Source organism: Salmo salar, chromosome 13 (assembly GCF_965601325.2).
Source record: "Salmo salar chromosome 13, fSalSal1, whole genome shotgun sequence".
In the NCBI taxonomy this organism is placed as follows: Eukaryota; Metazoa; Chordata; class Actinopteri; order Salmoniformes; family Salmonidae; genus Salmo; species Salmo salar.
The window spans coordinates 82,366,664-82,380,324 of record NC_138303.1 but is presented as its reverse complement, the minus strand read 5'-3'; the positions used below and the strand labels follow the sequence as shown (position 1 = coordinate 82,380,324).

The 13,661-nt window shown below is 44.1% G+C and overlaps 1 pseudogene; it reads right to left on the bottom strand.

Moving 5' to 3' along the window:
• Nucleotides 1-11,069: 11,069 nt before the first annotated feature.
• LOC106567939 (class A basic helix-loop-helix protein 9 pseudogene) lies at nt 11,070-13,116 on the bottom strand (annotated as a pseudogene).
• Between the last annotated feature and the right edge of the window lie 545 nt (nt 13,117-13,661).

Below are 13,661 nucleotides of genomic sequence, written 5' to 3'. Positions count from 1 at the left end.
CGTCCGCGAATGTTTCTAAAATTCGCCGAAGGCGGCGGGCCGTGCACCGGCGCCAGATCTTCCGGGAAGTCATCAAACGAAGTCTCTCGGACATTAGGTTTGTGTTTTATAAAATGTTCAAATTTTGGTCATTTTTCCATTGTCCCGGTAAATACTACCAGAGGGTGAATGGAATCATATTGCAAACGTACAAAACATCACCAATCACGACATGGCCATTTCTCCTGAATGAAAAAGACTTCGAAGATGAAACTTGGTGAGCATAGGTTTGGCATAATGGGCAGTTAGCCCCGAACAAGATGGCGTCGAGGCCTCAACGCTTTTTGAGTTAAGGCCATTTTTCTGGGATTAAAGGTCAAAAACAAAAATAGAGCACTAATTTGACTGCTTCACATCAAAGTACATGAACCTATGGTGTCAGGAAAAAAAGAACCAGATCTATCGTAATTTAAGAGAAATAGTAAAATGTACAATTGGTGATGTTCAAAGAAATGTGTTTTTTTTCTTCAAAAAAGTTATAGATCCAGTTGCGGCATGTTCAGACGAATCCGTTAACGTGGGTTTCGGAACTCTACATGATTTCTGTGATTTTCTGTGATTTTCTGAAATAACACTCAATCATTCAACCATCTGTAAATAAGTCAGTTCTTAACGTAAAGACTTAAAACGCAAAATTCTGTAAGACCCTACCCCAAGGAGGATATGTGTTCACTTTCAGCTTCCTGTGTTAACCCGGAAGTGCCTTAAATTGGGGTCATAGGGGCTGTTTCGAAGGGTTATAAAGGTCAGTTCTTTTCAAAACTTCATATGTGTGATTAGGCAACCCTCATGAACTGTAAATCAGTAATTTCTCCCAACAGATGTCAAAGAAAAAAACTCTCTCTCTCACACACACACACACACACACACAGCAAGGATGGATTGACACAGTGCAGGGCTTAAAGACACACAGAGCCTACAGTGGCATTACCATTATCTCTAGGCTGTGCCGAGTTCAACGAGATGCCCCGCTTGACCGTAGCTCGCTCGGTCTGAGCGCAGCGACCATGAAAAAAAGTAGACCCATAATGAAGCCTGGACCTAAATTTCAAGTGCTTTTGGGTGACAGCGAGAGAACCGTTAGGGTTAGAAGCACAATTTGACCTCAGGAACGTTCCTGAGGTCCTGCCGATCTGTGCAAGCCTAACCTTGACCGTGTGGCATTAACCCTTAACAGTGAAAACAGGGTTTTTTCATCTCACCGTTTGCAATGTCATCTCTCCCCATAGGAATACATTGCCTTCTCTTAAAATTCAACCTGAAGCCTATGTGGGTTATGAATGCCTTATGAACCTGGCTTCGATGACAATTCATCAGGCTACTATGAGGTCTACCTGTGTTGATTCTAAGCTTCCTGGAGCAACCGAAAGTGGTTAAATTCACCCTAAAGGTGTTTTGATGTACCAGAAGTTGCAGTTTGTGAAACTCACTGCATTAAACCCTGTGTAAATCAGTAAATTCTTAACGTAAAGACTTAAAACTCAGGATTCTGTAAAAGACTACCCCAATGCGGATATGTGTTTACTTTTAGCTTCCTGTGCCAACCGGAAGTGCCTTAAATTGGGGTCAAAGTGGCTGTTTCGAAGGGTTAAAAAGTTCAGATCTTTCCAAAACTTCATGTGTTTGATTAGGCAACCCTCATGAACTGTAAATCAGTAATTTCTCCCAACAGATGTCAAAGAAAAACTTCTCACACACACACACACACATAAAGGATGGAGTGACACAGTGCGGGGCTTAAAGACACACAGAGCCTGCAATGGCATTACCATAATCTCAAGGCCGTGCCGAGTTCAACGAGATTCCCCGCTTGACCGTAGCTCGTTCAGTCTAAGCGCAGCGACCGTGAAAAAAAGTAGGCCCATAATGAAGCCTGGCCTTAAATTTCAGGTGCTTTTGGGTGACAGCAGGGGAACCGTTAGGGTTAGAAGCACAATTCAACCTCAAGAACGTTCCTGAGGTTCTCCCGATCTGTGCAAGCCTAACATTGACCGTGTGGCATTAACCCTTAACAGTTAAAAGAAGGTGTTTACATCAAACAGTTTGCAATGACTTCTCTCCCCATAGGAATACATTGCCTGCTCCCCTAAATTCAACCTGAAGCCTATGTGGGTTATGAATGCCTTATGAACCTGTCTTCGATGACAATCCATCAGGCCACTCTGCAGTCTACCTGTGTCGATTCTAAGCTTCCTGGAGCAACCGGAAGTGGTTAAAATCACCCTAAAAGTGTTTTGCCATACCCAACCTGCAGTTTGTGAGAAATAGTGCATTCAACCCTGTGTAAATCAGTCAGTTCTTAACGTAAAGACTTAAAACTCAGGATTCTGTAAAAGCCTACCCCAATGAGGATATGTGTTTACTTTAACCTCTCTGGGGTATGTGGGACGCTAGCGTTTATATCCCATTTTAAAGATACACTTCTCGTTAATCCAACCACATTGTCCGATTTCAAAAAGGCTTTACGGCGAAAGCATAACATTAGATTATGTTAGGACAGCGCCGAGACAAGAAAAACCACACAGCCATTTTCCAAGCAAGGAGAGGCGTCACAAAAACCAGAAATACAGCTAAAATTAATCACTAACCTTTGATGATCTTCATCAGATGGCACTCATAGGACTTCATGTTACACAATACATGTATGTTTTGCTCGATAAAGTTCATATTTCTATCCAAAAAACCCATTTTACATTGGGGTGTAATGTTCAGAAATGTTTTGCCTCCCAAAACTTCCGGTGAATGAGCACTTCAATTTACAGAAATACTCATCATAAACGTTGATAAAATAATCAACAGTTTTTCAAAGAATTATAGATACACTTCTCCTTAATGCAAACGCTGTGTCAGATTTCAAAAAAGCTTTACGGCGAAAGCAAATTTTGCAATAATCTGAGTACAGCGCTCAGATATCAAAACAAGCCATACAGATACCCGCCATTTTGGAGTCAACAGAAATGACAAAAATTACATTAGAAATATTCACTTACCTTTGATGATCTTCATCAGAATGCACTCCCAGGAATCCCAGTGTCATAAGGGTCGTTGAATGGAGACCAAGGCGCAGCGTGTATAGTGCTCATTCTTTGTCTTTATTAATGAATACACTTTAACAACAAAAACAACAAAACGACCAACAACAGTCCCGTCGGGTACACTAGACTAAACGGAAACAATGGCAAATGACCTCTTACAATGGTCAGGACGTGACACCCAGTTCCACAATAAATGTTTGTTTTGTTCGATAAAGTCCATCATTTATGTCCAAATACCTCCTTTTTGTTCGCACGTTTAGTCCACTACTCCAAATGCAGGAAGTGTGCGCAAAATGTCACAACGAAAAGTTTAAAAAAGTTCTATTTACGTTCGTAGTAACATATCAAACGATGTATAGCATCAATCTTTAGGATGTTTTTATCATAAATCTTCAGTAATATTCCAACCGGACAATACCAATGTCTTCAAAAAAGAAAAGGAACACAGCTAACTCTCACATTAGTGCGCGCCACTGAACTCATGTCATTCTCTCAGTCATCTGACTCCATGAGCTCAAATTTTTTCCCCAGTCACAGTAGAAGCATGAAACAACGTTCTAAAGACTGTTGACATCTAGTGGAAGCCTTAGGAAGTGCAAAACGAACCCTAAGTCACTGTATACTCTATAGGCAATCACTTGAAACACTACAAGCATCAGATTTCCCACTTCCTGGTTGGATTTTTCTCAGGTTTATGCCTGCCATATGAGTTCTGTTATACTCACAGACATCATTCAAACAGTTTTAGAAACTTCAGAGTGTTTTCTATCCAAATCTACTAATAATATGCAAATATTTTACTCTGGGCCCAAGTATTAGGCAGTTTACTCTGGGAACACTTTTCATCCAAAATCGAAAATACTGCCGCCATACCTTAAAAAGTTAACCCTTCGAAAAAGACACTGTGACCCCAATTTAAGGCACTTCCTATTGGCACAGGAAGCTTAACTTCTCTAGGGTAGGGGGCAGTATTTTGACGTCCGGATGAAAGGCGTGCATATACAGGTAACGAGCTGAGATTAGGAGCACAATCTTAAAGGGAGTGCTCCTAACCGCAGCTTGTTACCTGTAAAAAGACACGTGTCCACAGAAGCAATCAATCAATCAGATTCCAAACTCCCCATCATGGCCAAGACCAAATAGCTCTCCAAGGATGTCAGGGACAAGATTGTAGACCTACATAAGGCTGGAATGGGCTACAAGACCATTGCCAAAAAGCTTGGTAAGAAGGTGACAACATTTGGTGCGATTATTCGCAAATGGAAGAAACACAAAAGAACTGTCAATATCCCTCGGCCTGGGGCTCCATGCAAGATTTCACCTCGTGGAGTTGCAATGATCATGAGAACGGTGAGGAATCAGCCCAGAACTACACGGGAGGATCTTGTTAATGATCTCAAGGCAGCTGGGACCATAGTCACCAAGAAAACAATTGGTAACACACTCCGCCGTGAAGGACTAAAATCCTGCAGCGCCCGCAAGGTCCCCCTGCTCAAGAAAGCACATATACATGCCCGTCTGAAGTTTGCCAATGAACATCTGAATGACTCAGAGGACAACTGGTGAAAGTGTTGTGGTCAGATGAGACCAAAATGGAGCTCTTTGACATCAACTCAACTCGCCGTGTTTTGAGGAGGAGGAATGCTGCCATGACCCCAAGAACACCATCTCCACCGTCAAACATGGAGGTGGAAACATTATGCTTTGGGGGTGTTTTTCTGCTAAGGGGACAGGACAACTTCCCCGCTTTAAAGGGACGATGGACGGGGCCATGTACCGTCAAATCTTGGGTGAGAACCTCCTTCCCTCAGCCAGGGCATTGAAAATGGGTCGTGGATTGGATTCCAGCGTGACAATGACCCAAAACACACGGCCAAGGCAACAAAGGAGTGGCTCAAGAAGAAGCACATTAAGGTCCTGGAGTGGCCTAGCCAGTCTCCAGACCTTAATCCCATAGAAAATCTGTGGAGGGAGCTGAACGTTCGAGTTGCCAAACGTCAGCCTCGAAACCTTAATGACTTGGAGAAGATCTGCAAAGAGGAGTGGGACAAAATCCCTCCTGAGATGTGTGCAAACCTGGTAGCCAACTACATGAAACGTCTGACCTCTGTGATTGCCAACAAGGGTTTTGCCACCAAGTACTAAGTCATGTTTTGCAGAGGGGTCAAATACTTATTTCCCTCATTAAAATGCAAATCATTTTATAACATTTTTGACATGCGTTTGTCTGGATTTTTTTTTGTTATTCTGTCTCTCACTGTTCAAATAAACCTACTATTAAAATTATAGACTGATCATTTCTTTGTAAGTGGGCAAACGTACAAAATCAGCAGGGGATCAAATACTTTTTTCCCCCATTGTATACCATTTTGTAACTCTGAGTCTCTACTTTTATACAATGTAAAAATAACTATTTTGCTACATAAGACCGAATCCAGGTGGTGTGTAACAGATGTACTTCTGTTGAAACAGAACAACACAAAGGCTACAAAACATTTCCATATACAAACAGCTGTTAGATACTGCTATCTGACAGATAGCTAGTTAGAGATTAACTGGATGTGGTAGCTACTAGCTAGCTAACTAGCTGCTAGTACTGTACTTCATTCACTTCAGTCAAGAGGGGATGAAACATTAGCTAATGTAACATGTCAGTTACACTACTATCTAGAAGTTACATTCATGTTTTGTTATAAAACTCCTGACAATATGATTTTGGAATTATTATATGAACACATTGACAGTCAAGTAAGCTCTCCATCTTAATCAGCAACCTTAAGCATTGATATATATATATATAGTTGGAATTCAGTATCATGGTTTATTATTTTGGTAGAGCTCAGATGTTGAAACTATGTAGTGGTGTTCCTGACATGTAATTTAATTTACAGTTTTATTTGATTTACTGCCTTATTTATGTGATTGTGCCTGGGAACGTAAGCTGCTATCAGTTGTTTATACATGTTATGGGAACAAGTTCAGGATGTCAGATGCCCTGAAGCTACCTTACCCTGCATTTGGTAATGTCGTAGTGACATGGGTGTCTGCACTACTGTAAATATGAAGGCCTGTGTGTGTGTGTGTGTGTGTGTGTGTGTGTGTGTGTGTGTGTGTGTGTGTGTGTGTGTGTGTGTGTGTGTGTGTGTGTGTGTGTGTGTGTGTGTGTGTGTGTGTGTGTGTGTGTGTGTGTGTGTGAGTGTGTGTGTGGTGGGGCTGAACTGAAGTGCCCTAGTAGTGGGGGTGAGTTTAGGGCTTAAGGTCATTCCTGCTGTCTCCTTGGTGAAAATGCAGCCGGGGCAGGTGACTAATTTCTGTGACTTACACACTGCTCAGGGTACACACCGGCATTGTTTCTCTAACACGTTTACCTTGTTTTCTATTCTGTCTGGATGGTAGCGGTGGACGTCATGGAGGAGGAGTTGTCTGACAGAGAATCATCGTTGATGGGTTGACGTGTTCAGGTACAGAGGTAAACTCTCTGGTGAGTCACAACATAGAAGCCTGGCCTGGAAATTATGCTCTCCCTGCATGAAGTCTGCGAAAATTCTAGACTTGCAGTGACCTAGTGGCCTTTTCAAGAGGTTTAGATCTCTTGCTGTAATGGCTAAGTTGTTGGACTGAAAGTCGCAGCGACCTAGGTTTCGAGTCCCAATCGGACTACCCCACAAATTCACTACAATACCTTGAAACTTCAGCTTCCATTTGTGGAGATTTAGATTGAAAAGAAGATGGAACCAAATGCCTTAACTCAACAACTCTCTGTTGAACACAAACTGAATGGAGGCTGCCCTCTAGTGACCATGCCAGCACAAACAACCTATACAGCTGACTCCTCAATCAGTTTGCCTATTACCTTAGGGCAGGGTTCCCCAGCTGGTGGCCCAAATCTGGCCGGTTGGTGATTTTATTTGGTTTTCTGAGCAAAATGAATTATATATATAGAGTTTAATTGTTTGCATAAAATACTGTAAAAAAACAGCAAATATTTTTTTTGTACATCTTTTCACAAGTATTTTCATGCATAATACAGAGATATACACAGAGTATACAAAACATTAAGAACACCTGCTCTTTCCAGGACATATACTGATCAGGTGAATCCAGGTGAAAGCTATGATCCCTTATTGATGTAATTTGTTAACCCCACTTCAATCAGTGTACAGTGAGGGAAAAAGTGTTTGATCCCCTGCTGATTTTGTACGTTTGCCCACTGACAAAGAAATGATCAGGCTATAATTTTAATGGTAGGTTTATTTGAAAAGTGAGAGACAGAATAACAACAAAAAAATCCAGAAAAACGCATATCAAAAATGTTATAAAATGATTTGCATTTTAATGAGGGAAATAAGTATTTGACCCCTCTGCAAAACATGACTTAGTACTTGGTGGCAAAACCCTTGTTGGCAATCACAGAGGTAAGATGTTTCTTGTAGTTGGCCACCAGGTTTGCACACATCTCAGGAGGGATTTTGTCCCACTCTTTGCAGATCTTCTCCCAGTCATTAAGGTTTCGAGGCTGACGTTTGGCAACTCGAACCTTCAGCTCCCTCCACAGATTTTCTATGGGATTAAGGTCTGGAGACTGGCTAGGCCACTCCAGGACCTTAATGTTCTTCTTCTTGAGCCACTCCTTTGTTGCCTTGGCCGTGTGTTTTGGGTCATTGTCATGCTGGAATACCCATCCATGACCTATTTTCAATGCCCTGGCTGAGGGAAGGAGGTTCTCACCCAAGATTTGACGGCACATGGCCCTGTCCATCGTCCCTTTGATGCGGTGAAGTTTTCCTGTCCCCTTAGCAGAAAAACACCCCCAAAGCATAATGTTTCCACCTCCATGTTTGACGGTGGGGATGGTGTTCTTGGGGTCATAGGCAGCATTCCTTCTCCTCCAAACACGGCGAGTTGAGTTGATGTCAAAGAGCTCCATTTTGGTCTCATCTGACCACAACACTTTCACCCAGTTGTCCTCTGAATCATTCAGATGTTCATTGGCAAACTTCAGACGGGCATGTATATGTGCTTTCTTGAGCAGGGGGACCTTGCGAGCGCTGCAGGATTTCAGTTCTTCACGGCGTAGTGTGTTACCAATTGTTTTCTTGGTGACTATGTTCCCAGCTGCCTTGAGATCATTGACAAGATCCTCCCGTGTAGTTCTGGGCTGATTCCTCACCGTTCTCATGATCATTGCAACTCCACGAGGTGAGATCTTGCATGGAGCCTCAGGCCGAGGGAGATTGACAGTTCTTTTGTGTTTCTTCCATTTGCGAATAATCGCACCAACTGTTGTCACCTTCTCACCAAGCTGCTTGGTGATGGTCTTGTAGCCCATTCCAGCCTTGTGTAGGTCTACAATCTTGTCCCTGACATCCTTGGAGAGTTTGGAATCTGATTGATTGATTGCTTCTATGGACAGGTGTCTTTTATACAGTTAACAAACTGAGATTAGGAGCACTCCCTTTAAGAGTGTGCTCCTAATCTCAGCTCGTTACCTGTATAAAAGACAGCTGGGAGCCAGAAATCTTTCTGATTGAGAGGGGGTCAAATACTTATTTCCCTCATTAAAATGCAAATCAATTTATAACATTTTTGACATGCGTTTTTCTGGATTTTTTTGTTGTTATTCTGTCTCTCACTGTTCAAATAAACCTACCATTAAAATTATAGACTGATCATTTCTTTGTCAGTGGGAAAACATACAAAATCAGCAGGGGATCAAATACGTTTTTTCCCTCACTGTAGATGCAGGGGAGGAGACAGGTTAAAGAAGGATTGTTACGCCTTGAGACAATTGAGAAATGGATTGTGTACTGTATGTGTTCCATTCAAGATAGTGAATGGGCAAGACAAAATATTTAAGTGCCTTTGAACAGGGTATGGTGGTAGATGCCAGGTGCACCAGTTTGAGTGAAGAACTGCTTTGCTGCTAGGTTTTTCACGCTCAACAGTTTCCCGTGTATATCAAGAATGGTCCACCATCCAAAGGACATCCAGCCAACTTGACACAACTGTGGGAAGCAGTGGAGTCAACATGGGCCAGCATCCCTGTTGAACACTTTCAACACCATGCCCCAATGATTGAGGCTGTTCTGTTTTTTGTTTTTTTAAATGTAACCTTTATTTAACTAGGCAAGTGAGTTAAGAACAAATTCTTATTTACAATGACAGCCTACCAGAGAACAGTGGGAACTGCCTTGTTCAGGGGCAGCTCCGGGATTCCATCCAGCAACCTTTCAGTTACTGGCCCAACGCTCTAACCACTAGGCTACCTGCCACCCCAAAAAGAGAGGGGGGGGGTGCAACTCAATATTAGGAAGGTGTTCCTAATGTTTGTTGTACTCTGTGTTCTGCATATCATCTTAGACAATGATATGAAACACTTGATATATTTTATACTGTCTTATTAATCTAATTTCATGAGGATCACAAAGTGGTACACTATGTACTTGGGTGAAAGTTGATCTACTGTCCACCATGAACTGCACCATAATACCCTTACATGATATTAGGTTGGGATTGACTAGTATTTTGCAATAGAGAGAAATTAATACATGTATGGGTGTTATGGTGCAGTACATGGAGTACAGTGGAGACACTTTCACCCAATTATATACAGGGACTTACATAGAACAGCATGTAAACAGGTAGCCAGGGTTGGCTTGGCTTTTTGCCACAGTAAGCGGGAAGACATGCCGTCACCGCATCTATCACTCGAATGTGTCTATGGTGAGATTCAACTGGTGAGTCAAAGTTTTACAGTGATTCACGTCTGTGAATGAAGGAGCACCTCTATCCACTCTCCACCCTTTAACACACACACACACACACACACACACACACACACACACACACACACACACACACACACACACACACACACACACACACACACACACACACACACACACACACACACACACACACACTTACAGGCTCTCCACTAAGTCTATTGTACAGTAGCTGTCCTCAGGCCAGTTCCTTTCAGTGGCAAACCAAGGCCCATCCTGGCAGACCTCCATGATGTTCAAACAGTGTTCTAACACACCCCTTCACACACGGACACACACACACTCACTATCACACCCGCGGGCCAGAGCAGCCCCTCAGCCAGGGGATTTCACCGCTCTGATGACGGGGCATGGGCTTCCTTCCTGAGCCTTCATAAATCTGTCCGTGGCCTCAGTCCTATAGTCTAATATTAAAGCTGTTTCCATGACATACTGTAGCAGGAGAGGGGAGTGAGAAGCTCTTGTGTGTGCAGGTGCAGGTTGGATGGTAGGATAGGGAGGGTTAATAATACTGGGCGGCAGGTAGCCTAGTGGTTAGAGCGTTGGGCCAGTAACTGAAATGTTGCTAGATCGAATCCCTGAGTTGACAAGGAAAAAGCTGTCATTCTGTCCCTGAACAAGGCAGTTAACCCACTGTTCCTAGGCCATCATTGTAAATAAGCATTTGTTCATAACTGACTTGCCAAGTTAAATAAAAAAAGTAAGTAATGTGGACCACTGAAATATTGCATAGTTGTTGCATTTGATTAAGTTTATTTGGAAGTGTAGGCAGAACGTAGGCATACTCATAGACATACGCACATGAACACATACAGTACATACGCACATGCACACACCAAAAAATTCAACAAACACATTCTTTAGTCCCAACATTCCTCAATGATTCCACACTGGGAACAGAAGAGGTGATGTTGCACCACTGGCTATTGGTCCATTATTGCCTTTTATTTTTGCGTGTAAAAAGAACCTTGGCTTCTCTTTTCTTAGAATTATGACAAGAATGGGCAAGCAAACCCATTCCTCAGCTAGGATAGGGACCCTTGTCAACTGAGACCCTGGGAAGATAGAGGCTAAATAGTACAGACCTCAAGGCAAAAATGCACACACGCACACACACACACACACACACACGCACACACACACACACGCAAGCTTTCATGTAAACTGCACAAACTCGTGAGTCATATATTTTTTTATGTTTTTTTTATTCGGTTTTTAAAAATGAGAATACAAACTGTAGCATTCACATACATTAATACAATAATGCAATACAAAAAACTAAAGTAAGTTTGTCCGTTGGGTTTGTAAAGAGGATTGCTGCTATACATTCAGACTTTCAACACTTTGTACAAGTGAGGTGTGTGTTTTGAGCAATTGAACATTTTACATCTATAAGAATAACATTCATTGGCTTGAATGGTCATGTTTAAAACATCCAGAAATGTACATTGGCATTCTATTCAAGATATGACAATCATTTATACATTGTTAGATAACACATCCAGTATCCCTGCACATTGTAAATATGGTACTGGAACTGACTGACCCTGTATATAGTATGCTTACTTACTTTCTCATGTTCTTCTTATTTTTATTTCTCTTGTGCTTTTGTTCTACCTTATGTTATTTTTAGTATTACATTGTTATTGGTTACTGCATTGTTGAGTTTAGAAAGGCATTTCACTTTGTCAAGTTTTAATGTAACTAATTCAGTGTCTTTAGAGAGTTGCACTGTAATACTGAATCCATTGCAACAGTGAGAGCACACGAAGCTCACTTTTTCATATTTTCCCTGAGATCATTAGGGCAGTTGGCTGGTCTATTCTTTAGACTCCAGGGGCCACAGTGGTGGATACCTAGGCTATAACTTCTCTGGTCCTAGTGTCAGAGCAGGGGCAGGCTGTGCTGGGGGCCTGCTGTCTCCTGGATGTGGCTCACCTGCCACGGGAGGCCCAGGGCTGGAGACGACTCCATAAACGCGTCAATGTAGCCCTGGGCGCAGGAGGCCCACCCCCTCGTCTGGTACCCCAGCCCTTCGCCCACCTGGGTGTACCTAATAGGGCTTGGCGGCTGCTCCAAGGGGTTCCCTGTCCCACAGTGTCCGCGTGAGGGGTACAACTGGCCCTTGGCGGGATAGCAGGGGTAGTGTGGCGAGGGGGGGCATGAGGAGCCCAAGCTGTCAATGTAGAGGTGTGTCTCTGTTGGCAGCCTGTGAGGGTGAGGGTGGGTTCCCTGCTGGGGCTGGATCTGATGGGGGAGTGATGCGTGGTTACAGGAGACATAGTTCTGGGACTCCAGGCGATGAGCAACTGTCACCCTGGGCGGGTCCAGCCGTGACGTCCCCACCGTTCCCACCGCCAATGTCCTCCCAGCTGGCCATTGGCACTCCCGGTGGGAGCAAGGCTTACTGGGGGGGTTGGAGCTGAGGAAGACAGACAGGGCTGAGATGCGGTTGATGGCCCTCTGCAGAGTGGAAATCTTGGAGAGCCGCTTGCCGCTGAGGTCGTGGTTGAGTGCCACACGCAGAGCGTTGAAGGCCTGGTTGTAGTCCAGGATGCGTTTGCGTTCACGTACGTTGGCGGCCACACGGCGGGCCTTGGAGCGGACCGGGCGGCTACGCTTCTTGGACTGGTCCCCCTCAGTGTCATCGCTGGGGGGGCTGCTGGCCGAGACCTCGCTGCCCTGCAAGGGGCCCTTGGGGCTGCCGTCGCTCGCCTCATCATCCTCCCCCTGACCCAGCATGCTCAGCTCCAGCTCCTCCTCTGAGAATTCCTCTGACCTTGCCAGACTGCTGCAGCTCATCATCACCGGCTGTTGTTATAGTTGCTCTGTAGCCACTGTCTACTTGTTGTTTCTCTGTAGCCGCTGTCTGTAGCTTTGTGTAGTTCTTCTTGTGTAGAGGAGGCTATGAGGTAGATTAGATGCCTTGTACCTGGGGTGTTCCTATAGCTGCCGTCGCTATGCCAGGACCTCCTCTGCTGTAGATCCGTGGCTTGTTCCGCGGGGCTACCGGTCGGGTTGGTTTTGGGTGCTGTGACCGGCGCCGTCTTTCACGGAGCTGCCGGCTGGGTTGGTGTTGGGTGCTGTGTCCCGCGGTCTCTTTCACTGGGCTGTCAATTGGGACGTTGTTGGGTGTTGTGTCCCGACAGCCCTGGTCTCCGACTCCTCTCTGACTCTTCTGGCGCCCTGTTATTACCTCTGCCTCCGCGGGATGGCCCTGCCTGAATTTTAAAGCCAGCCCTTCTCCTCCAGTCACATGGTACAGTCACCTATGAGGAATGGTGCGCTCTCTCTCTACCTGGTTTATGGGCGCCCTCAAGGCAAATGGGCTGTCACCTCCTCCTCCACAGACACTCCCTCTCACCCCTTACAGGATCTCTAAGTGTTTCAACACTTCCACAGCCTTTTTGGCATGACAATTTACTTTTTCTTGACTTCTGCCTATTCATTATTTTTGGATCATACCGTATCTAGGCCATTGATGGATCACTTCGGCTCTGAGAGGGTGCTCCAATGTATGAAGCTTGCTTCAATGTAAATCCACAATTCATTTATTTCCTCTCAAATACCTATTATTTTGCAGCCTACTAGTCACGTTGCTTAGACTGGTGCTATTTATTCTGGTGCGAATTTTTCTGATATTTATCTTAATTGGAGAGTCCCATGAATATCAGTCACTGGACGTCCATGACAAATTGTGTGTTTATCAGATAGCAGCCTAATCTGCGTTGTGCTAGTTTCCCCTCGTCTTACCAATGTGGGAGAAGGAGGGGGGGGAAGAAGGAAGGAGGAATTCTCTTAT